The sequence below is a fragment of the Monodelphis domestica genome, chromosome 8 (assembly GCF_027887165.1).
Source record: "Monodelphis domestica isolate mMonDom1 chromosome 8, mMonDom1.pri, whole genome shotgun sequence".
Lineage (NCBI taxonomy): Eukaryota > Metazoa > Chordata > Mammalia > Didelphimorphia > Didelphidae > Monodelphis > Monodelphis domestica.
The window spans coordinates 169,841,269-169,866,224 of record NC_077234.1 but is presented as its reverse complement, the minus strand read 5'-3'; the positions used below and the strand labels follow the sequence as shown (position 1 = coordinate 169,866,224).

Genomic DNA, 24,956 nt, shown 5'->3' with positions numbered 1-24,956 from the left:
GAACAGTGCCAGGCTGAAGAGTGTGTGGATATGATCACCTCAATGGGGGAGGGGCCCCAGGAGGATGGAATCTTGAGGAGAAGCAGGAAGTTCCCTCCAAAGTGCAGTTGGTCTCTCAGTTTGGGAGAAGCTGAAGAGGGAGGGGTGAATAAGACTTTCTCCTGAGAGTTACCCACTTTTTCCTGCTTGTGACTGGAAATCCTTCCCCCCAACATTTTCCAATTGAAGTGACTCACTGAAGAGAAACCTGAGAAAAGGCATTTTGAGTCTCTGTCAGACTTTACCTCAGCTCCTGTTGCCCTGGGTCTGGATTGTGGCCAAGGGGCCAAACCCAGGATCATTCAAACTGACTTTCTCTCAGGGGGCTTAGTCTGCCAAGGCCTGAGTTCCCCCCAAACTAGAAGAGAGAGGAAAAACTAGAGGAAAAGGACTTCTTTTCCCCACATTCCTTTCCCGTTCTTTCCCTGCCAGTTATTCCTCTGTATTACCCTAATTGAGTTAATTGACATTAAAGTAGTTATTTTTTCCCCAAGCTGTGAATTAAGTGTGAGTGATTAGATCAAGGGGAGAGATGTCTTCCTAAGAAGAAACCCTTTGGTCTCAAGTAGTGGAGGGGGGACAAGAGGGACAAGAGCAAATCTGGGAGAGCAGCCATAGCTAAGGAGAGAAGGCAGAAGGGGAAAAATCTTCAAATCCCCTCTCCTCTCTCTGAGTCAGCCCTAAATATCAGCTGTCCTCACCTATATCCTGTTCCTTTACCATCCCAAAACCTTTTTCTCCATTACAGTGTCCTATGAAGATCAATAGAAAGAAATGGGCATGTTTAACCTGGAGAAGACTTAAAGGAGGAGCTTTCATAGCTGTCTTCAATATTTCAAAGTATGTCAGGTGAAGGAGGAATTCTATTTATTTTCTTTGGCCCTAGAGAACAAAACTAGTCATTTTGGACTTGATGGGAGGACAAACTTCCTCACAATTAGAAATAGTCAAAAATGGAATGGGCAGATAGGTGACTCAGTAGAAAAAGTGTTAGGCCTAGAATCATAAAGACTCATCATTCTGAGTTCAAATCTGACCTCAGACCTTTAGTAGCTGTGAGGCAAGTTGCTTCACTCTGCTTCAGTTTCTTCATCTGTAAAAGGAGCTGGATAAGGAAATGTCAAACCACCCTAGTATCTTTGCCAAGAAAATCCCAAATGGGGTTATGAAGAGTCAGACGTGACTGAAACATGGCTCAGTAGCAACAACAGAAGTGAAATAGATTTGTCTCTATAGGTAGTAAGTACCCCTCCTGGCAGATCTTCAGTCAGAGACTAGTAAAACATTTGTTGGATTTATTTTAGTCAGGATTCCTTTTGTATTTCAACTTCTATCAATCAACAAGGACTTGTTAAGTGCCTACTATGTGCTAGACACTGTTCAAAGCACTAGGAATAAGACAAAAAATTAAATAGCTCTTGCCCTAAAGGGGGCTGATTCTATTGAAAATTGATCATGTGTATGTATAAGTCAAACTAGATTCAATACAAAGTAAATAGAAAGATATCTTAAAAAGGACACAAGCAACTGTGGGAGATCAGGAAAAGCTTGTGTGATATAGGACCATAATAAGGTCACCTACATTCCCACTAGGGAACTAGTAAGAGAAGGGTGTGAAAGAGCTAAAGTAACGGAGAGAGAGGAGAGTTGATCTCCCCTCTCCTCCCCTTGGGAAAGGTAGCACAAATTGTCTTCCAGAGGGACAGAATATATCTCCTCAGAGACTGGGTTGAATATAGAATTTAAGGACTGGAGGAAAGTCTTAGAGAATTGACCCACTGCCTCCTTTCTTGATCTTGGCTATGGCTGAAAAGCAGGGTAACTCTCCTGCCTCTGGATTTTTCCAATCTCCCAACTGCCACCTTTCTCCCTTCAGACCAAAGATACTCCCCATCCCTGGTTTGGAGTTAATTATCCTCCTTGGGGAGAAAGGTAAGATTCTCCCCACATCTTCAGGCCCCTTCCTTGATGTTAGAAAACATGCAGACCTGATCTAAAAAGGATAACACTTTATTTTTGGGAACACACAAGGCAGGGAGAATGGAGTTGTTGAGTGAGGAAAGTGGGAGATGGGAATCCCTATGACTAACAACTGACCTGCCCCCAAGTCCTGAGGGGTTCAGGCTATCTGCCTGACCCTCTTTTAGGTCAGTTGTTGGGTATGTCCTTCCTCCTAAGTTGATATAGCTATGATGAAGTCCAAGGACAATTTTGGGGATAGAGAGAAATCTTCTTTAGTAAACAGCTTTCTACAAAGACCCAGTCTACTTTTTGTCTTTAGCTGGAAGCAGAGAGATTTAGGGGTCCACTGGAAGGTAGTCAATGTCCAGAGGGATCCTCTGTCTCAGAGGTCCTCTCTCAGACTGTCCACTCCAGGAGAACTGACAAGAAAAAGAAGTGATCTGGCAGTTTCAATTCCCCAGCTCCTCTGTTCCTTTCTGGAATCTTGGGTCTTCTTTGCCCTTCCCCCATTTGGGCTGTCCCTTTGCATTACTGGATCTGATTTTCTGTCTTACACTTGACATGAGCTTTGAAGATAACTAGGGATTCTAAGTGGTAATTGTGACAAGATTGTTCATTTTAGACACTGAGCCTGCACAAAGGTGTAGAGTTGGGGAAATGAATGGCATGTGTGATGAATATTAAATAAGCCAGAGAAGGAAAAAGGAACCAGTGCATAACATATCTAAATCTCTGGCTCCCTGTATCTTCTGGCCTCTTCTGTAACCTTGTTGTATCGATTATAATGGGTATGCTCCCACTTAATTTTACTCTTTTCTATAGATCTTTTCCCTCACTTTAAAAACATGCTCTAGATTTCTCACTTAAAAAATATTTAACTTTGATGCTGATACATATTTACCTCATTGCCTTTTCATTCTACTTCTTTTCACTGCGATACTTCTGGAAAGAGTAAACTCTTACTCATTGCCTCCAACTCCATGTTATACATCTACTTTTCAGCCCATAATATCTACCTCCTCTATTCATAATCTGTCTGAAATGGCTCTTTCTAAAATCAGTAATAACACTTAACATTCCTTTTTCTGTGCTCTTCTTGTGACCTATCAACTAACTTTAATTAACCATTCTTTTATTAACCATTCTTCTTTTCTGATCCTCTCTTATCATGAGGCTTCTGTATTATTATAATACTCTCATGCTTCCCTTCCTATCTCTCAGGCCACCCTTCCTTCCCCCTTTTTTCTTTACTGGCTCCTCATTATTTTCATGCCCTGTGTAAGTAACTAGGCTGTAACATTCTTTTTTTTAATTCATTTACTTAGTTAGTAAGTTATGTGTTATAACAAATTTCCATACAAGTTTTCCCTAAGTTATGTGATCAAATTTATCTCCCTTCCTCCCTTCCCTTTCCCATTCCAGTGCTTAGCTCCCAACAGTCTATCCTAAGCTCACTTGTCTTTCCTCTTTGCAACATCTACCTAATTCATCTAATCCAATTCAATGGTTTTAATCATTCCTTCTATATATAGATAACTTCAAAATCTATATCTCTACACCCCAACCACTCCTTGTCTTTAATCTACTGCTTCTTATCAGATGACTACATGTTGACAATTTTACTAGTTACCATATATCCAATGTCTCTAAAAATTAAATCTCCCTTCTAATTTCTGTTGTACAATTCAGCTAATCACAAAGATTAGTAATCTTGAAACTATCTTTTTAATATTTCATATCCTTTGCCTTTCCATTCCCTAAAATATCCTCATTATTTTCCTAAGCCACTTCAATGACCATAATACAGATTTTCATTTTCTCTTGTTTAAAATACTAGAATATCCTTATCTTGTGGCTCCATCCAATTCCCCTTTTTTACTCCATTCTTCATACTTCTCCCAAATACTCATTCTAATAAAATTCTCTGAGCAGTTGAGTCATCTGCTCAGTGGGAGGCCAACAATATATAGAGATAGACCATTTCACTTTGGGTTAATTCTAATTAGATTGAGGTTTTTCATTATAACAATTCAAAATCCTTCCATTTGCTATTTCTATTCATTGTTCCTTGTCCACTCACTAGAGACAAAAAGAGCAGTTGTAATTCCTCTTCTAAATGGTTGTCTTTCAAATAGTTCCAGATAGCTATCACATCCCTTACCAATTCTTCTCTAAATTAAAAAATACAGCTTCTCATGCAGATCTTCCTATAATGTGATTTCTACTTCCTTTACAATCTCAGCCATATTTTTCAGCTCATGAATGAATTAATGGATAGATGATTAAATGAAGAAAGCATACATTATATGCTTATTGTGTGCAAAAAATAAAACTGCTGCAACCTAGGAATACTAATAGAAAAGTAAACCAGTCCCTGTTCTCAAAGAACTCATATTTTTATAGGGGTAGATAATACATATAGGAGGTTTCAGCTGTAAATCAGACGGAAAGTCCCAGGGGGTCTGTATGGTTTATCAGCAATGCAGATGGTAATGCATCACCTTTAGTTTCATTTCCATTTGTAAAACCACATCCATTTTTTTTGAGCCATATGATGGTTCCAAAGAGTTCTAGTTGTAGACTGTCCAGTTTGTCAATGTCCTTCTTAAAATATTGTACTTGGAACTGAATTTAATGCTCTGGGAGTAATTTTCTCCTGAGCAGAGATCAGTGGGAATATAATCTCTTTTCCTTTGAATATTATGCTTCTATTATTCAATTCAATGCCACAAACTTAATTTCATAAAATGTAATGTAAACTCTGTGAGGGCAGGGAAAGTTTTGTTTCTAGTCTTTATATCCTTAGTGATTCATAGAGTACTTGATACATGGTAGGTGTTTAATAAATATTTCTTGAAATGCCTAATTTTCCAGCGATCTCAAGGTTTATTTCATAAAAGCACCAAATCATAGACTGGACAAAGATATTAGATATTATTTAACAAACATGACAACTCATATGTGAATACCATTTAAAAGTATGGCTATGCTTACAACTTTCCTAACCACATTCCTGTAAGGTAGTGAAACTATCATCATCCTCATTTTATAGATAAAGAGATTGTGAGGTTTAGTAATTTACCTGTCTTCACACAATTGTTGTGGCTAAAAGGATATTCAAAATCAGGTCTCCTGACTTCTTTCTTATGCTAAACAATATTTGTATATTACCTAGTATTTTTATCTAATATACCTAAAAATACTCACCCTTTTTAAGTATATATGATAACACATGCATCCATTAATATTGTTTTCATGAGTTTATACTGCTGTCGTATGTCATCTTGCAGCCAAACTTAATTATACCATATATATATATATGCTTGCAATTTAAGAAGGAAGGATTGAGGCCATCAGGAAATAATTCTTGGCTCTGACATATTAAATAGCTGAATAGTAATGCAATGGAAAGAGTGGATGGAGCATTTGTTATAAGGCCCCATCTCACATCCATTCAGTTAGTCATTTCTCATCCCTTTCCTCCAAGTGCTGTTCTCTCTTCAAATTATAAAACCTGGCTGCTTACTTGAGGCTGATATTATATTTCCCCATTAGTCATAGGCTTATACATTGCAAGTCATATTTATACATTCCAAGTGATTCTGGGAAGGTCGATACTTTAGTTATTAAGAACTAGACAAATACTGTGGTTAATGCTGAGGTCTGGTGCTAGCTACGCCTTAAATTGCAACATGTGGGCAAATACCTACCAGCAACAGCTTGCATGAAGTACCTAGAAACCCTACTTCAGTATAAATGTAAGTTTTGTACAATATATATTGGACTGAAAGGTTTGTGTGGGGTTTAAGGGTAAGGATTTTGTCATCTACATCAGTATATCCAATATCATATAGCATAGTGTCTTGCACATAACAATTGCTCAATAAACATTTCTTGAACTGCATAAATTGAATTGAGTTGAATTGAAACTCTGATTATTCAGAGAGTCTCTATATACTTCTCTAACACTATGATGTCCTTTGCATAAAAACCATCAGATTAAAGAATCTGAGATGGAAAAAGAATCTCAGAAGTCACCCATTTATAAAAGAGTAAGGAATATAGTCTAAGGCAGACGTGCTGCTTAGCCTGGTCCAGAGAGCCTTGGGAGTTCCTGAGATGCTTTCACAGGAGATCTGTGAGATCAAAACTTTTCATAATAACACAAAGATGTCTTAATATCTAAAATGGCAAATGTTAATCAGTATAATTCACACAACATGTTTTGGGAGGTGCCCTCAATAATTTTAAGAGTATGAGGAGATTCTGAGAGCGAAAGGTTTGAGAATCATTGGTCTGCAATGGCCAAGGCACAGGAAAAAGCGCATGGCTCTAAAAAATTAAAATGGACCTAGGGTTCATGACTCCAAACCTCAAATCAACTGAGCTTTATTGATGCACAGAATCTAGTAGTGTCTATGTAATTAAGAGCTTTTTCAAAAGGCTTTTTGAAAGAAATAACATAGAAAGACTCTTTTACCCATTTTTAATGCAAAATACTCTGCTGAACTGAAATTCTTCCTAGAGTAATTTCTCTGTCTTCTTTCATGTCCCTTCTTCAGATTCAGATGTGTAAAACATATTATATATTTGTATTTCAGTGATCTCTATTCCATCTGTTATCAGGAACAGATTCTAAAGAAAATAAGTATAGAAATTAAAAATGATTATTTGGGAATTCTCAAGTAAATCATTCTTTGCCTTTAGCTACTTTAGTTCAAGGATACTAAATCTCTTATAATAATGTCCCTGAGTCACCTTGGGTCTAGATTTTTTAATGTTTATTTATTCTTATCCTCACTTCAGAATGTTGGGTTTTTTAACATTATAAAAATTAAAATGAATAAAACACAAAAAGTGAATATTTCCACTTAAATATAACCTATTTATGCTATTACAGAGAAGCTTCTTCAGCTCCCTCACCATACTTGACAATACCATTGTTGACAAAGGACACTTTTATCTATTTGAATGAGCAATCTCCACTTGAGATAAATGGTTCTGAAGTAGACGATATATTGTGAGTAACCAAGGACCTGACTATCCAATGGATTGGGGGTATAGAAGACTCATTAACACTTTTAGAAGGTTATATATTTCAATCACATTTCATTATAAATAACATTATTTATCATGCATACCCAACAAGATTATCTCTTAGTAATACTTTTATAGCTCTGAGATGTGTCTCTTCAGCTTTTGAAAGAATTTATGTTTTCACTTATTAGGGACCCTTATTGCTAGACATAATTTTCATATTTCCAGTTTTTATTATTATTATTATTTAAGGATGTCTCAGTAATATATGGAGTTTTTCTTATACATAAAGATAAGTCTTCCTAAGAGCTACTCAAGGACAAGTAAGAGCAAGATGATTTTTCTTTTTTTAGTGTTCAAATACAGCAAACTCTTAATTATCTCCATTAAAGGAAAGCAAGATCCCTTCATTCAAAATATAATTTATTTTATATTTTTACATAATTATGTCATATTTATTAAATGGCATGGCAGAGTACATAAAAAATGGACTCAGAAAACTAATATTTATTGGGAAAGGAAATAGAAAGATTGGAAAACAGGGGGATAAATGGGAGGTTTGTATGGGGTAAGGAGGAGTTAAGATGAGAGAGGGAACACTGCTTGGTGAGGCAAGGGAGGGAGATGCCCCCTGCTGAGAGGAAACAGCAGGGGTCCAATAAGGACAGTTTGTCTTTGAATGACTGAAACTGAAGTTCAGCTCCCTCTATGACCAGAAAAGATAGTCCACTTATCTGACTGCAAAGTCAAATAATATAAAGTTTAATAATCCAGTGGCAATTGGAGGTTTTCCTTAGCTTCAGAGTATAGGGCCAGGCCCTAGAGGCTGGCGGAGAGTTTGTCCCACTCCCGTCTACTCTCGTTCTAATTCAGAATCTTAGCAGTACACAGAAAGCAAACAAGAACAATTCTAACCTTTAGAAGCCTGTGTCTTTGGGCTGAACCAAGAAGAGCATGCCACTCCAGACTGGGCTGAACAAGCTCCTCTCTCCTCTGACACCCAGAAGCAAGTCCCATCTGACAGAAAGGAAGTGCTAGTCACAAGACCCAACTGCCACTCCTAGTTGGGCCCTTCCCCCACAAACTGTCAGTCTTGTTTCCTTTCCACAATCGTCCCCTTTTTTTGTTGTGACCTTCCCAAGGTCACATATTTATATGCTAGATATTAATTGAGTAAATCTACTCTAAGGAATTCTTAGCAGGAAAGTTTGGGTAAGGGTAGTTTGGGGTTTTACAATAAATTCAGTTCAATACATATTGAACAAAAATATTACAAAAAATTTGAATCTTAGTGCTAATACTACTTACTCTACATTACTAAAACTAATACCTTATTTATAGAAATAATTTACATATAATACAACAATACACATTGTTCCACATCATAATGTCAGTCAAATAGAAATATCTATTGATCTTTCTATTTGCCAAAGATCTTATGGAACTAACTATATACATATTTACATTTGCATAAATACAATTTCAGACACTTTTTTATATAGACAAGGCCTCTCAATATGTCAGTGATTTTGTGTTTTGTGTCTAATAGTGTTGTGTTGAATTAATACTTATCAAGTTTCTTCAGATTTCCACTTCTCATGTTGACTGATGGATCTCTTCTTTCTTCTATGTTATGTAGTGATGCATGCTATTTCCCTAATATGTGAAATTACTTTTGTTTTATTATTTCAACACACTCAGTCTTACATATAAAACTCATGTTCAATCTGTCCTCTTCTTATATAAACAAATTTACAAAGTTCAAAGTCTTAGCTGTCCATTTCAGCTTTTCCTCTTTGTTTCTTGTCTCTAGCATCTTTTCTTGATACTTTTCCTCTGGGCAGGTTTAAAATCTTTTCTTCTGGGATGCTTTTCCTCTGGGTTGCTTTTCTTCTGGGATGCTTTTCCTCTGGGTTGCTTTTCCTCTGGGCTGGGAAGTTGTCTCGAACATTATGTGTCACTATTATTTCTTTGTGTTGTACTTTTTATGTTAATCAGTTTTTTTTTTCATTTCTCAGCCCTATCTGTTGTCTAATTATCTTTGATGTCTGTTACAGTGGTGTTGAACTTTTTCTGGTTTCACATGGGAACAGTGAAACCATGAGTCTTTCCCTGTAACTTTTATAGCTGTTGGGGTAGTAAGCAATACTTCATGTGGTCCAGTTCATTTTATGTCTGTGGCCAATTTTCTATGGAAATTTTTTAAGTATATTATGTCTCCTGGTTTGATGTTGTACAAATTGTAATCCAGGGGTACTGTTTGTTGTATCAAGCCCATTTCATGCAATTCTGCTATTCTTGTCTGTAAAGCTTGTATATATTTTGTCAATTGACAATCTAGTTTGTGATAAGTTATATGTCAGAGACAGGAAGATGTGATAGGAGCATTACATTGTTTTCTTCTTCTTCCTTTTGTTTTGGATCAGGTATATGATTTTCTTGTACTGCAAATTTAGTGTCTCTATACACTTTATCCACTTCCACATACTTTTCACAAAGTTCTTGGTAATTCTTGACTCCCAATGCTGCCAGCATTTCTTCTAATGAGATTCTATAGTTTATTTCCTTAACTAACTCATCTGATAGGATCATTTGTTCTTGATTTGAGTTGTTAATGAAATCATGTGTCTCCTCCTCTTGTAAAGCTTTGTAATTTTGATCTTAAGGTTTGATATATTCATAAGGTTCTTGGTCTTCTTCATTTTCTGAATCAAACATTATTGAATATAGTGATTCTGTGTGATTCGCGTCTTGCACTGACTCTTGCTTGGTGGTTTCTATATTCCCCAAGTCTTTTGCAAGCTCTTTAACTTGTTCGTAATTTGTGATTTGGCTGTCTTCAGGAGATGTTTTTAAAACAGATTTAGTTGCTCCTGTATCAATTAGAGCTGGGTAGATCTCATTACCCACTTTTATCATGACCCTTGGTTCTGTGTTCTCATTTTGTTGGCACACTTGGACCATAGGTGCCTCTATTTCTATTTTGTTCAAATCCCAGTTTTGTTCTGCTACAGACTTTTCTTGTTGCTCTGAACATTCATTTTGCAATCCATCATCAGTTTGCAAGAGATTTGCATTATCATGGAGACTTAAGGATGGCATGGCAATGTTTCTGTTTGCTTTTTCTTGTGCACTTACTATTGGTTGGAATTCTTCTGCATAAGGATTTAAGGTTAACTTTTCTATTATGTCATTGGTATTTTCTTGTGTAATAACATTCCTGCTTTCAGAGTCATTGTCTCCAGGAGGTCTGCTAATTTGAATGTTCTCTGTTATTGCATTTTCCCCCTCATTGGACCCTTCTGTTGTTTGCTCATGTGCTTCAATAACTTCATTTACAGTTTGTGTATTACAGACTGTTGCTAGTTTTGTTTCTTCCTCTTTCTTTGTAGCTTGTTCCACTGTTCCAAAAATTTTCTCTTTAATCTCTGTTACATCATTATCTAATTGGATTTCTTCTTCTATCTGTTCTTTAGTTTTATTTTGTGCTTTTGGAACCTCAAGTTCTATTTGCATGTAGTCTCCTTCCTTTTCATTTTTCCTTTCCCATTTTTCCTTTTTGATGTTACCCCATGCACCTGGCTTCATAACTGACTTTGTTTGGCAGCACCTGAGACTACTTATGAATAACGTGGTTTCACTCCCTATTGGATGTACCTCTCCATGATTTCTAAATTTGGTGCTTGCAATGATTTCTTACAATTACAATCACAACATTTTGCATTTGTTTGTGTATTATTGCTGCTATACTTTACATTGCTTTTCCAAGATCTCGGTTTGTTATTAGCTTGGAATAATTGTGCCTTTAAATAACAGTCTCAAACCATGTGACCTATTTTCCCACAGAGGAAACATTTGGGCAAATTTCTCCTTTGATTGCTTTGTGTGTAATTTCTTGTGGGTTTGTACGATTGCAGAGTGGCTAGATTTTTTATTTCTTCAATTTCTTTACATTTACTTGTGCTATTTGCCTCCTTGAGCTTGGCTTTAAGCTCTTTTATTATTTCATCCTTTTCCTCTAGCATTTCTTTATGACCTGAAAATATTTAAGTTGCAGTTTTTCTTAAATCTTCCAGACTTAGTGTTTCCCAATCTGGGTATTGAAGTTTAAAATATGATCTTATAGGTGTGTTACTGCCTTTCACAAATTGTCTCCTTATGTGTTGAAGATTTTGTTCAGTTAAATTTTCAAATCCAAGCACCTCCTCTGCTACTTCAATAACTCTATCGAGGAACTTTGATGGATGTTCCCCACTTTCCTGTCTCAATCTCTCAAATTTTCCCCAAGTATCTGGTCTTTTTGAAAAACTTTTCATTGCCTCTAATAAGTCTTCTCTGGCCTTTCTTAGGTGACGTAGATTTTCGATATTAGATAACTCTAAATCTGTTCCTTCCACCGGCCATGATGTTAAATTTGGATTTTTTCTAGTTTCATCAATGAATTGTTGTTTTTCCCTTTTTGAAAATAATTCTGAGAGAAGAATTTCAGTGTCCTGGAAATCTGGATCACAAAGCCTAATTGCTCTTTTAAATTCTTTTAAACATCTCATTGGTTCTGAAAACCAGGAAAGCATCTGTCTTTTCAGACTTTCAATGTCAGCTGTTGTAAATGGTTTATGTGTTTTAATATGAATTATGTCGCTATCTGGTTGTAGGCTTGTTTGATCTCTTAGTGACAATATTGGTATTCCACCTTCAGCCCCATCTGTATTTTCTTGCTGAACTACATTGTTCTTTTTAGGTATGTCTTGTTGTGTGTTAATACCTTTGCCACATTGTATCTCTTCACTCAGTTGCTTAATCATTTCCTTTAGTTGCATCATCTCCTCTTTTGTGGCTAAAATCATCACAGCCATTTCATTCTCTTTTGCTTTTTTCCCCAAAATTAGATGCACACCTTTTTTTAGGGCATAGTATAATTTGGTTACTACGAATAATGCTCCAGCATATGTGGGAATGAATGAAATCAAGCAATACATACTTATATTCAGCCATTGCAAAGTTTCATAGATGCTAAGCAGAAAATAAATATAATTCAGAATTGTGACAAAAAATAAATTGTAAAACATATACAAGAAATATGCAATACAGGCTAGATAATCCATGGCAAGTAATAGTTTCTTTGCCGTCTTATATCTTGAAAAGTCTTTTGTAACAGAAAAAAAATTTTAAGTCTGGCCTTTTAAGAGTCACCTCCTCCCTTCTGGAGGAGTGGTTTCTTTTGGGTGTGGTATTGCTAGGCAGATTAGTTGCACTCAGCACTGCTCTCAAAATGGTTACTTTTCACAGTCACACAGGCTTTTGAAATGTATGCAGGCCCAACTTCTCTGAAACCTCCAGTTGCTTCCTTTTCCCAAATTCTTAACCAAAATAGGTTTGAAAACCTAGCTGGCTCATCAAAACTGTAATATTTATTGGGAAAGGGAATGGGATTGTGAAAAAGGGAGATAAAAGGAGGTTTGTTGCAGGGTATGGAGGAGAGAGGGAAGAGAGGGTATATTGCTTGGAGGGGCAAGGGAGGGAGATGCCCCCTGCTGAGAGGAAACAGCAGGGGTCCAATAAGGACAGTTTGTCTTTGAATGACTGAAACTGAAGTTCAGCTCCCTCTATGACCAGAAAAGATAGTCCACTTATCTGACTGCAAAGTCAAATAATATAAAGTTTAATAATCCAGTGGCAATTGGAGGTTTTCCTTAGCTTCAGAGTATAGGGCCAGGCCCTAGAGGCTGGCGGAGAGTTTGTCCCACTCCCGTCTACTCTCGTTGTCCTAATTCAGAATCTTAGCAGTACACAGAAAGTAAACAAGAACAATTCTAACCTTTAGAAGCCTGTGTCTTTGGGCTGAACCAAGAAGAGCATGCCACTCCAGACTGGGCTGAACAAGCTCCTTCCTCCTCCAACACCGGGAAGCAAGTCTCACCCGGCAGGAAGGAAGTGCTAGTCACAAGACCCAATTGCCACTCCCAGTTGAGCCCTTCCCCCACAAACTGTCAGTCTTGTTTCCTTTCCACAACTCAGAGCCAGGAAGGCATAGGTTTAAGTCCTTCCTTTGACACATATTGACTGCCTGACCATAATGCAGGTTAATTAACTTGAATCTTCACAGTAGTTGCTTTCTAGGATAATGATTAAGAACACTAGGCTAGAAGCATTGCTGATGCAAAGTCTCTTAGGCTTAGGATTCAGAATGCTCTCCATTTGACATCCTCTTGGCTTTTAGGTGAACAATATTTTTGAATCAAAAATCATATTCGCTATCAGAAAAATATCATATCAGAGAAAATGTTAGATATTATAACTGGCATTGATTTTAAAGGATATATAGGGATTTAAAAAGCAAAGACATAGGGAGGGCATTTCATGTAAAAGTATGGTTAGAGAAACAAAGGCAAAAAAGCATAGATCACTTTCTGAACCTAGGAAATGGTTGAAAGTGAAAATCAGGTAAGCATGGACCCTCCTGAGAGACAAACCTCCCTCCCCCCCACCAAGGTCACCTGGCAGGGGGGTCCAATAAGGACCATTTATGGTTGAATGGCTGTCCTTAGGTTCTGCTCCCTCTATGTCCCCTGAAATGATAGTCCTCCTCGTATCTGACTGCAAATTATTTAACTCAAGATGAATTTATTAACAAGTTTGTATTGGGAAGGTATCAGGGTAGAGAGAATAGGGATTCCCCTATACTTTGACACAGATTTGGTTTGAGTCTCTCTCAGCTTTTGAGCTGAAGCCAGGCCTCACAGGCTTGTGGAATGTTTCTTTTATTCCTATCTATGTTATATCTGTGCTAACTTTCTTAAGTTCAAAGTCTTTAGCAGTGGACAGCAAGAGGAAGAAAAGATTCTGACCTTCAGAGCTGGTTGGGCCTGTCTCTTTGGGCTAGTACCCCTGAAGACCAGACTTACAGTTCAAACCACTCCACTTAACTCCTTTTGTTGGATGACACAATCACAGGAATCCAGGTAGAGCACACAGTTGGGAAAATCCAGGAATAGAGGTCCTTCTATCCTGAGAAAGGGAGAGAGCACTCCTTTCAGTCTGAGGGCCAGGAAAGAGAGACCTTGAGAGCAACTGTCACTCTCGAAGTCACCCCTCCCCCCACCAACTGTCTTCGCTGTCCATCAATCTTCACTCTAATGTTCCAACTGCTGTCTGCTCCACCTCAGTGGCAGAAAATCCAGAGCTTGATTCAGTTTTCCTTTCCACATCACTGACCTATTAATTTATTGCTTAAATTCTAGCCTAATCAACAAATTGATATTTTTACCCCAAAACTAGACTCTTGCTTACTTTAATTATAACAATTGAAATCGAATATAATTGTTATAAGAAATGACAAGCTGGATGGTATCTGAAAAACCTAGGAAGACTTATTCAAACTGATGAAAACTGAAGTAAGCAGAACCAGAACAATGTACATAGTAATAGTCATATTATATGATCATCAACTGTGAATGACAACTGTTCTCAGAAATACAGTGATCCAAGACAATTTCAAATGACCAATAATGAAAAATCCTATTTACCTCCAGAGAGAACTAATGGATGATTCTGAGCATAGATTAAAGCATATTTTTTTCACTTTATTTTTATCTTGCTTTCCAGCATGGCTAATATAAAAACTCATTTTACATGATTTCATATATATAATTGATATCAAATTTCTTGCTTTCTCAATGCATACAGTAGGGTTGGGAGTGAGGGGAAGAAAAAAAATAAATGTTAAAAATAAAGATACAAGGGCAGCCGGGTGGCCCTGTGAATAGAGATCAAAGCCTGGATTTGGGAGGTCTTGGATTCAAATCTAGTCTCAAACACTTCCTTCCTGCATCACTCTGGGCAAGTCATTAAATCTCAATTGCCTGGCCCTTTCTAACTCTTCTGAGTTGAAACTGTTACTTAGTATCAAGTCTAAGACAGAAGGTAAGGGTTAAAAAAAAAGATATTTTAAAATTTTAACTGCCTAGTTTAGTCCAAATGTCATACTGTTCACAAGACCTTGCCTGATCTCTCAGTGCTATTATCTCCCATTCATACCTCACTCCCAAAATTACCTTGTATGAATTTTGTTCATTCTTTATATGAGTGACAGTAGTTTAAAAGCATAGGTATAGTTTCTCCATATATACTTGGACAATTCTCTTTATGCCTTTAACTCACAATGATAATAACATTGTATTTTTAATTGTTGTTATAGTTGTAGTTGTCTCCCCTGTAAGTATTCCTATTGTCCCTGTATTTATTGTAATTATTATTATTATTATTATAGTTTGATCTCCTCCCATTTCTCTTTCATATTGTACAATTTGAGGGTAGAATTTGATTAAGTACCCTAGCCTTTGGCACAAGAAGCACCTCTTTGGAGCTGCCTGCCTAATTTGTTGGTATTGGGAGTTAGGCTATTTGAATATCCTCAGGGTTGCTAAATTTTTTACTTCTTCTATTTCCTTTTGTTGGATTGTTTCTGTTGCCTCTTTTAATTTTTGCTTTAAGTCTTTTATCTGGTCATCTTTCTCTCTCTGTAATTCCGTGTTTTCTTCATGTAAGTAAGATGCTGATTTCCTTAATTCTTGTAACATCATTGAATCATACATAGGGCAGAAATTTTTGAAAAAATTCCTGATTGTGGTGGAACAACCCTTCAGAAATGGTCTCCTAATGTGCTGTGATACTTGATCACTACCCTCAGGAATCCTAGTATGGTTTCAGCACTTTCCAGGAAGCAGTCAAGATAAATGGAGGGCTGTTCTCTGGATTCTTGATGAATCCTTTCAAATTTACCCCATGAGTTGGAATGGATGCAAAATGATTTTTATTGTTTCTTAAAGATCTTCTCCAGCTTTTCTTATGTAAGAAAATCTCTGGGGATTAGAAAATTCAAAATCTGCATAAAATTTGGCCAACTAGTAAGTGTTGGGTCATCCTTCATTTTTTATGACTTGGGCTTGCTCTGCAGGATAAAATAGTTCTTGCATAAGGATTTCAGTATCTGCAAAGCTTGGCTCATAGAGCCAAAAAAGCACATTTTAACTCCTTCAAGAAACTGAAAGGTTCCATATAGAATTTTGGCATTTCTTTTTCATAGTGCTTCTAAATCTGTTGCTGAAAAGGGCTTGCGAATCTTCAAATGAACCACCCCTGAGTCTGCATTTAATTTTGCATAGTCCTGTAGAGGTAGACTATTTTGTACCCCTTCAGTACCCCTAATGTATGTAGCATCTGTGTTTATTCCCTTATCTGCAGTTACTCTGTCAGTACAGAGTCTTATGGTTAGTGTAGATATAGTGTCATTGTCCATGTCATAGACATTGTCATTGCCCTTGTCTGTGTTGGTGCCATTGTCCATTCCCATTTTGTTTAGTTTTGTTATCAACCCCTGGTATAATTCATTCATGGTATTCATTTGATTGAACACCTTCATTAATGTGGGATCCTCCTTGTTGTTCTATTTACTCATGATTAGTTTGATTCCCTTTCTTAAGGTGTTAAAGATTTGCCATGCCATCATTGTTGTTCCATATATGGCAGGTAATATTGACCAAAAACTGTTGACTTCCTTTGTTATCCAGTTCCATGTTTGTCCTATCTGGACTAATGGCCAGCTATAATCAAAAGTGGCATTAAAAATCATGCCATACAACCAGTAAAATAAATGTGCCAGCATGATGAGAGCTACACAGATGATTAAGACCTTTTGGTACATGTTTGGTTTTGTTGTACCATAATTCTTTATCTTCTACCTCCAAAACTCCTTTACAGTAAAAAAAAAAAAAGTTCTTTTTAAATCTAGCCCTTTTAGAAACTCCTCCCCACTGAAGTACACAGTAATGGCTTTCAGCCTAAGCTTCTGTTCCAAGATGGCTACTCCTTCCCCTGCCCCAGTCACTTCCAATTACCATTAACTGATAATGGTTCTTGTCCTGAGCATATAGTTTTGTTATCAACCCCTAGGTCACCAATTGTAAAAGAGGAGAAAAATGGAAGAGAGTACTCTTCCCACCTTACTAATGAAGAGGGGTGAAAGGTTTTACCCCACTGGATAGATGAGTTTCTCCAGTGAGAGGTTGATGGGAGATGTGAAAGAAAAGGGATATGGAGAAAACTGAAGATCTGAGATAAATGACTATGTCTGTCCTTTCCTCAAGTTTAGCTGACCTTGGAGCTATGGCTTTTTCAGGGAGAGACAGAAGAAATCTGTCTAGCCCTCTGCCCAAGGATACACCACAAACTGTATCCTTGAGCCTTGAAATGTGGGCTCAACTGCTGGGAGAGATGTTGAATCCTAGACAGTCCTTTCAAGTGTAAGGGTCTTTGTTGTTGGACCCTTCTCTATAACCCCAGTGATAAACTGGATCTTTGCTTGTCACAGATGAAACAAGATTTCACCTTTGATCTTGTTCCTCACACCCCCAACTTCTTCTCAAGAAAACTCTAACCAACTCCTGACAGACATAAACTGAAAATTTATTTTCAGTTTTGGGAATCAAAAAGGGGTTAAAGGGACAAGGCAGTAGGAAAGTGGGATAGGGAATGCCCTAATAACTCTGTTTGTGGTAGTTGGTATTCACAGGTCTTTGGCTAGAGGCTTTTGTGCCTCCAGCCTTTCCCAACACCTTTGTTTCTTATATTCTTATACTATACTAACTTAAAGTAAATGTTTCTATGAATTTATTCAAGGGAAACAAGAAGGGGAGACCCAATGGAGATGGCAGATTTGCTTTGTCCAGAGTCCAATTGAAACCCCTTTCAGTCTTGAAATAGCAGAAGACCAGTGAAAGGAGATTGTAGATGATTTCTAGCTGGAGACAGGTACTCAACAAGATGAAAATCAGGTTCTTTGTTCTTCTGGCTTTGGATATTTCCCTCTCTGACCCTTAGGAAACACTCCTCCCAGGTTTCTTCCAAGGCTGGAAATGCCAGTCAGTTGGTTCAGAATTCTCTCAGCTCTAGTTCTCCCAGCATCATTAGTTCCTCTTCTCTGCCCCCAGGCCAGTCTCTCCATCAGACTGCAAGATTCTATTTCATGGTCTCTACTCAATTCTTACATTTATCTGCACTGTTCTCTCTCCCACGTAGAGTGAGTTCTCCTTGAGGACAAGGACTTCTTATTTTTTTTGTTGTCTCTCCAGTGCCTAGTAGTACAGAGTCTGGCACATAATAGTCCCTTTATAAATATTTGGTACCAAATTGAAACAGATTCTAACTAGTGCCTTGGCATTATAAGGACTTATCTCCAGGAATAAGACTTAGTTCTTCTCATCAAAAAAAACCCAGTTTACTTCACTTTGAAAAAATAATCCTCTCTGTATACATTGATTCAATTTTAATCTAGTTTCTAGGATATGGAATAAGGACATTATTTTATGCAATATTCACCTCACAACATCCAATGGCCTGGCAGATATGAAATCCAAACCTTTCTCTCAAGGAGCTAGAACACTTGTTTATAAATTACCTCTTTCAAAATGCTGAATTGCATCCATGAATGATGGGAGAGCTAATTTTTCCCACCATTTTTAGCACATTTCTCTTGAAAAGAGTTTTGCCTTACAGACAACCCCAAGATCCATTTTTAATAGGTGCTCTTTTTCCCCTTACAGAGCTGACTAGACTGATATGCAAGGCCTAAACTCTAAATCTGTCTGTAATGAGTAAATGTTCTCCCAAGCAAATGCTCAATAGTTCATGGCCTTTTTTGTAGAGAAAAATGCCATAGTTCCCACATCAGTGCTCCAGGCAAATTTCAACATCTAGAAACCAGAAGAGAAATATGTCTACAAAGTGGAAACTTATAGATGTTCAACTTCAATTATAGCAACAGAAGATAATGATTTCTACAAGTTACTTCCTGCTTCATTCTAAAGCTATCAGGTTGTTTCTCTTATTTTAGAAATATGTTGGTTTGGATTTTAATGTTGTCAACATACAATTAAATGCTACTAAGATGAGTGAATTTAATAGCAGTTTTTCCTATAAATAAATATGTTTGGTAGGACTTGCACCAAGGGAATCAGTCTTTTCTTAAGTCTTCTGTGTACTTTTTTCTAATACTATTGTATTTCCTTTTTCTAAAAATTGCCAATTAAAATGAAACATTAAGTTGACCAAAGAGAATTAAGCAATTTAATAATTAATTGCTTACTATTTACTAAATACTCTATTAAGCTCTACTCAGTAATAGTTATATATTTGACAGATTACTTAGAATTATTAGAGCTTAAAGAGTTTTAGGAATCAAGTCGAAGCCCTCTTCTTCTTCCTATTTATGTAGAAACCAAAATCCAGAAAGTAGAAAAGACTTGTCCAGAGTCATGGCTATATACTTAAGGAAGGGCTGAAAGTGCAGAAGAAGGAAGGAATGAAGGAAGGAAGAAAGGAAATTAGAAAGGAAGGAAGGAAGTTAGAAAGGGAGGAAGGAAGTTAGAAAGGAAGAAAGGAAGTTAGGAAGGAAGGAAGGAAAGGAGGAGGGAGAAAGGAAAGAAGGGAGAGAGTGAAGGAGGAAGGGAGGGAAGGGGGGTGGAAAGGAGGGGAAGAAGGGATGAAGGGAAAGAAGGAGGAAGGGAGGAATATTTGAAAGTCCCTGCACTCAAGAAGCTTACCTTCTAACAGGAGGAAGACTATGCAAAAAAGGAAATTGAAAAGCTGAGGGAAGGGGAAACAGGGAAGGAAGAAGAAGTACATGTCATGGAGCCATGAACTAGGGGTTTTAAAGTTCACAAAGTCAGTAACAGACTTCTTTGAAGAGAGGAGAAAAGGGCGGTGGTTCAAAATAATTTTTAATATTGTCAAAAAAAGAGAACTAAGACCAAAAAATTTAAGAACAGGTTTAGAATCATAGCTTTGAAACTTAGAAAGGACTTTAGAAAACATCCAGTCAAATCCTCTCATACTTCATTTAAGGAAATTAGAACTCAGATTGGTAAAATGACTTGCCTAGGATTACTCAACTAAGTGACAGAACTGGAATTTGAACCAGGGTCTTCTAACTCCAATTCCAGCACTATTTCTATCACACCAGACTGGGGTTTTGTATGAACATACAACTAATCAAAAACAAAAAACAAAAAATCATTCCCCAAAGGGGAATAAAGACTGGCTAGCTTTGGCATCTCCACAAAATAGAGGCCCCAAGAGAAACTCACCAATGGAAGAAAGAGGTGGATCTAAAGAAGGTATATTACAGAGTGAGAAGGGCTCAGGATAGTTAGATATGCCAGCCACAGTTGTTCTCAAATGCTGAGGAAATTTGATATAGCATCAGAGGTAAGTGGTTCTTTTTGTTTGTTTTGTTTTTTAGTCTGAAGTCAGGATCAGAGTTAGAGGGAAAATAAAAGTCAACTAGCCTGGGTCCAACATAATAGTTTAATAAAGAGGATATTGGAAACAGTGGTTCAGTTTCATGTTCTGGTACCACAGAAAGGCAAGATTCACCAGAAGAAATCAGAAATGCCAATGGTCTACCTACTAATTAGCACTCACCACCAAAGCAAACAAACTACAAATGTAAGAAAAATAGATTGAAGATATAAATTATTTTATTATACAACTATATGGCATTCTGATGAAATTAGAAACAGTTATTACTGCTTTTTGCAAATCTATCCTCAACTTCAAGTTACATAGTAGCATATTACAAATTAAGAAATGAGAATTATAACAAAGTAACTTCATTTTCAATCTTGGACAAAATATGAGAAAAATGGCTACTTCAATTTAAAGAGAAAAAAAACAGACTATCCTGAAAGTATTCAGAATTTACATTTAAACTACTATTATATTATATTGTATTATATTATATCATATCATATTATATAAAGACAACATGGATGGCAAAAATAATACCAGCCTCAAATGGTTTGGCAAATGTGATGGCTTATGAAGTATAATTTTGAAAGGCCTTTTTTGCATTCAAAAGTATGAATCCAACTAGTAGATCAACTATAGAATAAAAGAATAATATTTAAAATTAGACATTTGCTATAAACATGATAAACACATGAATTCTCCAGTATTTGATATAAAGGTATAAAAATTGCTTGAGACTTGGTCATGGTGTATGTAAGATCCATTGTCACAGTAAGAATGTTAGTGAAAAAAGTAAAGCTATCAAGGGAGACTCATAAACACACGTGTCAAATGCTGTTATGAAAGAATCAACAGAAATCTTAAAGATCTGTTGGAAAACATGGAAGAAAACATAAATGTCAAGCTTGTGGGTGGACTGGAAAGTTGGAATGTTTTCTCACTCAATTAAAGGTGACAAAAAAGAAATATACAGAAAGAGATCTGAAGAACAAAAGTATATTAGAACTTCTAGATTTCTTGAAACAGCAATTGATAAAGAAAAAAAGTCAAAAGGATAAGGTAATCCCAGGAGTCAAAGAAGTTTAAAGAACAAAATAAACAATTCAACATCAATCAAAAACTTTACTACAATCTAGACTCTAGATTCTAGAGGATCAGCAATATTATAAGAGAGAAAGAAGTCCTCAAGAAGGAGGATAGGAAATTTTTTAGTTATCTCTTCTCAAGAAGTTTAACACAATGAAGATGAAAGTTGGATTAAAAACTAAAAACAGAAAATTTATGCACCATAAATATAACGAATGACAAAATTGCTATTTCAAGGGTAGAGATTAACATTTTCTCTTTTTTGAAAAAGTGAGATGCTGTGGCTAAATAAGATATGGAGGGTTTGTCTCTAAAACTTCACAGTGGTTCTCATTTCAGTAACACATATACTAAAATTGGACCAACACAGAGAAGATTAACATGGCCTTTGTGCCATGACACACAAATTTCTGAAGTATTCCATATTTTTCAAATTAAAGATAATTTTTAAAAACTTCAAGTGGTGCATAAATTACTAGCAAAGCATTTATCATATTCTTCTTGAATGTAATCCTAATCTCATTTTTGTTTAAAAAAAAAAGGCATTATTTGTCTCCTACCAGAAGATGAAAAGAGCAGTGATGGTTCCAAATATTGGACAATTCTAAGTTTATATACTTTATACAAAGTTTTTTGGGCCTGCCTCTCTCTCTCTCTCTCTCTCTCTCTCTCTCTCTCTCTCTCTCTCTCTCTCACACACACACACACACACACACACACCCCTACCTAAAAATACAAGAAAACAAAACAATATATAGCTAGAAAAGCAAAAAAGGTAAAGTAAAAAAGCTGTAGGGTTTTTGTTTTCCAGTCCCAATGTTTGTTGTTTATGTGTTCACAAAATCAATGGAAAATATCATAACATTTATGTGATATTGATTATTTCAAAACCTTTCACTCAGTTTTACTCAGCTTATTCAAGTGCTGCAAATATACAAAATAGATACAAACAATAGTAAGAAAGTACGTTAAGGATTTTATGTCAACATGGAGAATTATTCTCCAATTAAAATACTTTACTAACACCATGATGTCAAAAACAGTTGATACAAAACATGGCAGCTTTTAATAAGATAGCTTCTGCCCGCTCTAGTTGTAGCTATCCTCAAATCCATGATCATGACTCCTGAATAAAAAAACAAGTAAAGCTATGCAATTAAATTCTACTTTCAAGTCAAGAAAAAAGAAGTTACATCAAAAATCATATTAATCAGTTACTATACATGGATCACATTAAGTTATATAGCACCACTGAAAAGCACATTAATGTTATTTGGATTAAACATATTAGTTGGATTAAAGAAGGACAAAATTTTAATGTATACCAATAGAAACTAAATATTATAGGCTTGACTCCAGAAGCCAAATTGGATCAATAAATGACAAGGATGTTAACAAATCCATTAGTCTACTCTAGGAAAGAAACTCAGGCTATCAAGGAAAAAAGTTGAGGATATGTTCGAAGTCAATGTTTGGTGTAAAGAACATATTTAAACAATTAATGCCTATACAATGCCAATCTTAATTGTTCTTTTGGATGCCAACATATCTTAAAAGTGCAAAAACCCAAAGGATTTTAATAAAATCCTCATATTTTTTTAAATAAACATACTTGGTGGCAAATGATTAACAGTCATTGCTGATGGTGATTTTTAAAAAAGTTAGACCCCACTCTGACCCAAAAGAAGTAACCAAGAAGGGAATCTTTAACATGTTAACTTAATGAATCATAAAACCACAGAATTTTAAACTATAGAACTATAGAAGAAAACAATGATTTCCTAGTCCAGATCTCTCATTTTAAAGACAAGGAAATTGAGGGGCATGGATGTGCAATGCCTTGTCATACAGTTAGCTCCTATCACAGCCTTGAATAAATGAATGAATACATTTTAAAAGCATAAAGCAAGTTATTATATGCAAAGCACTGGAAAATGATATATAAAATAAGTAAGTCTTTGCTCTCAAAGAGCTCATACTTGAATTAAGGGTATTAAAATTAGAAATATTTCATTAAGTTTGAAGCCATCATTATATCTTCTCTAGGATGAAGTATTTCAAGACAATTTAAGCATTCTTATTCACTTCAAAAACAGCCTTGCCTGCATTTAGGGAATAATCAAGTCCAGTAATATGGTTGATTACAAGTAAATTCTGCAAAGGAAGCAGCTCATAGAATTATAGGATTTAAAATTTGAAGGGTTCACAGAGAAATAACTCAACTTTCTCTTTTCTGATATGCAAATTGAAGGGCCAAACAGAAAGAAGTGAGCTGTTGTTAATGTTGTTTTTATAACTAACTCTTCATCTCCCCATAGATTATAGCTCTTCACAGGGTCTTCTTGGCAAAGATACTGGAATGGTTGTGCAATTTCCTCCTCCTGTTGATCCAATGGATCCTTTTGTCAGGCAATCAGAGGGTAAATGACTTTCCCAGGATCATCCAACTGAAAAATTTCTGAGGCCAACCTTAAACTCAGGTCTTTCTAACTCCAGCACTCTCTCCATTGAGCTATCTACCTATCTAAGGTGAGCTATTCAAGGTCAAATAGTAAGTATGCAGAGTTGGAATTTGAGCTAAAGTCCTCTGATTCCAAATCCAGTTCAATTTCATTTCATGATGCTCTTAAAAATAAAATCCAAGGAGAGAGATCCAAATATTGATTGATCCAATGACAGACAGAAGAGACAAAGACAAGCAGAAAAAGAGGGAGATAGAGAGACATAGAATGACACTAAAAGGAAAACTCAAGATTAACCTAGGTCTAGTAACCTTAGGAGACTGCTTTAGCTATATAGGCAAAACAAAATCTACAAAATAAATGTATGAGATTATTTATTATAACCCTCTCTCCAAAACAGCCAAAGACTATGAAAAGGTACTAATTGAACTGTGTGTTGTACAATCCTAGAACCTTTTTAGGTTCCTCCTATCTTTTTCCCTGTAAGTATAGATCCCCAGGGCACCCAAGTAAACAAACCCCATAACCCCAAGAGTTTCTAAGAAAATTCAGTTAACTATCTGGGAGGTTACTAATCCAACAAGAAAATACTTTGTTAACCTTTCCACTGAGTGCTAGGGATCCTAAATTCCTACTAAGGCAGAAATGTAGCTAGATTTATGCTCCCAGAAGTACTATCAATTTTATCCATATTTTTGGTGAGCTAAGTAGCAGAGTTAAAATTTGAGCTAAAGTCATCTAATTACAAATATAGAGCTAGCAGATCTTTTACCTTGGTATGAATCACCTGAACCATGACCATTTATAAGTACCATTAAGTTCTATGAATAACAATGTAGCTCTCTTTGTCCATTGGACCTTGTCTTTGAAAATCTGCACATGGGGATAACGTTCCACTTCTGTGCCAAAACTGAGATACATTTGCCAGGACAAAAGTGTAAGATTCCTGAAGAAATCCTAATTTCCTTTGAATTCCTGAATTGTTTCATCCATAAACTGACTCAGTCTAGACTATGACTCCCCTAATGAGAATTAAATGGTAAGATCTGGCAAGTCACCTTATTC

The 24,956-nt window shown here is 36.3% G+C and overlaps 1 non-coding gene across 1 annotated transcript; it reads left to right on the top strand.

Annotated features, from left to right (window-relative positions):
• Positions 1-21,752: 21,752 nt before the first annotated feature.
• LOC130456048 (U6 spliceosomal RNA) lies at positions 21,753-21,859 on the top strand. The gene has a single exon (XR_008914323.1). It is a non-coding gene; the product is annotated as a U6 spliceosomal RNA (small nuclear RNA).
• The last annotated feature ends 3,097 nt before the right edge of the window (positions 21,860-24,956 follow it).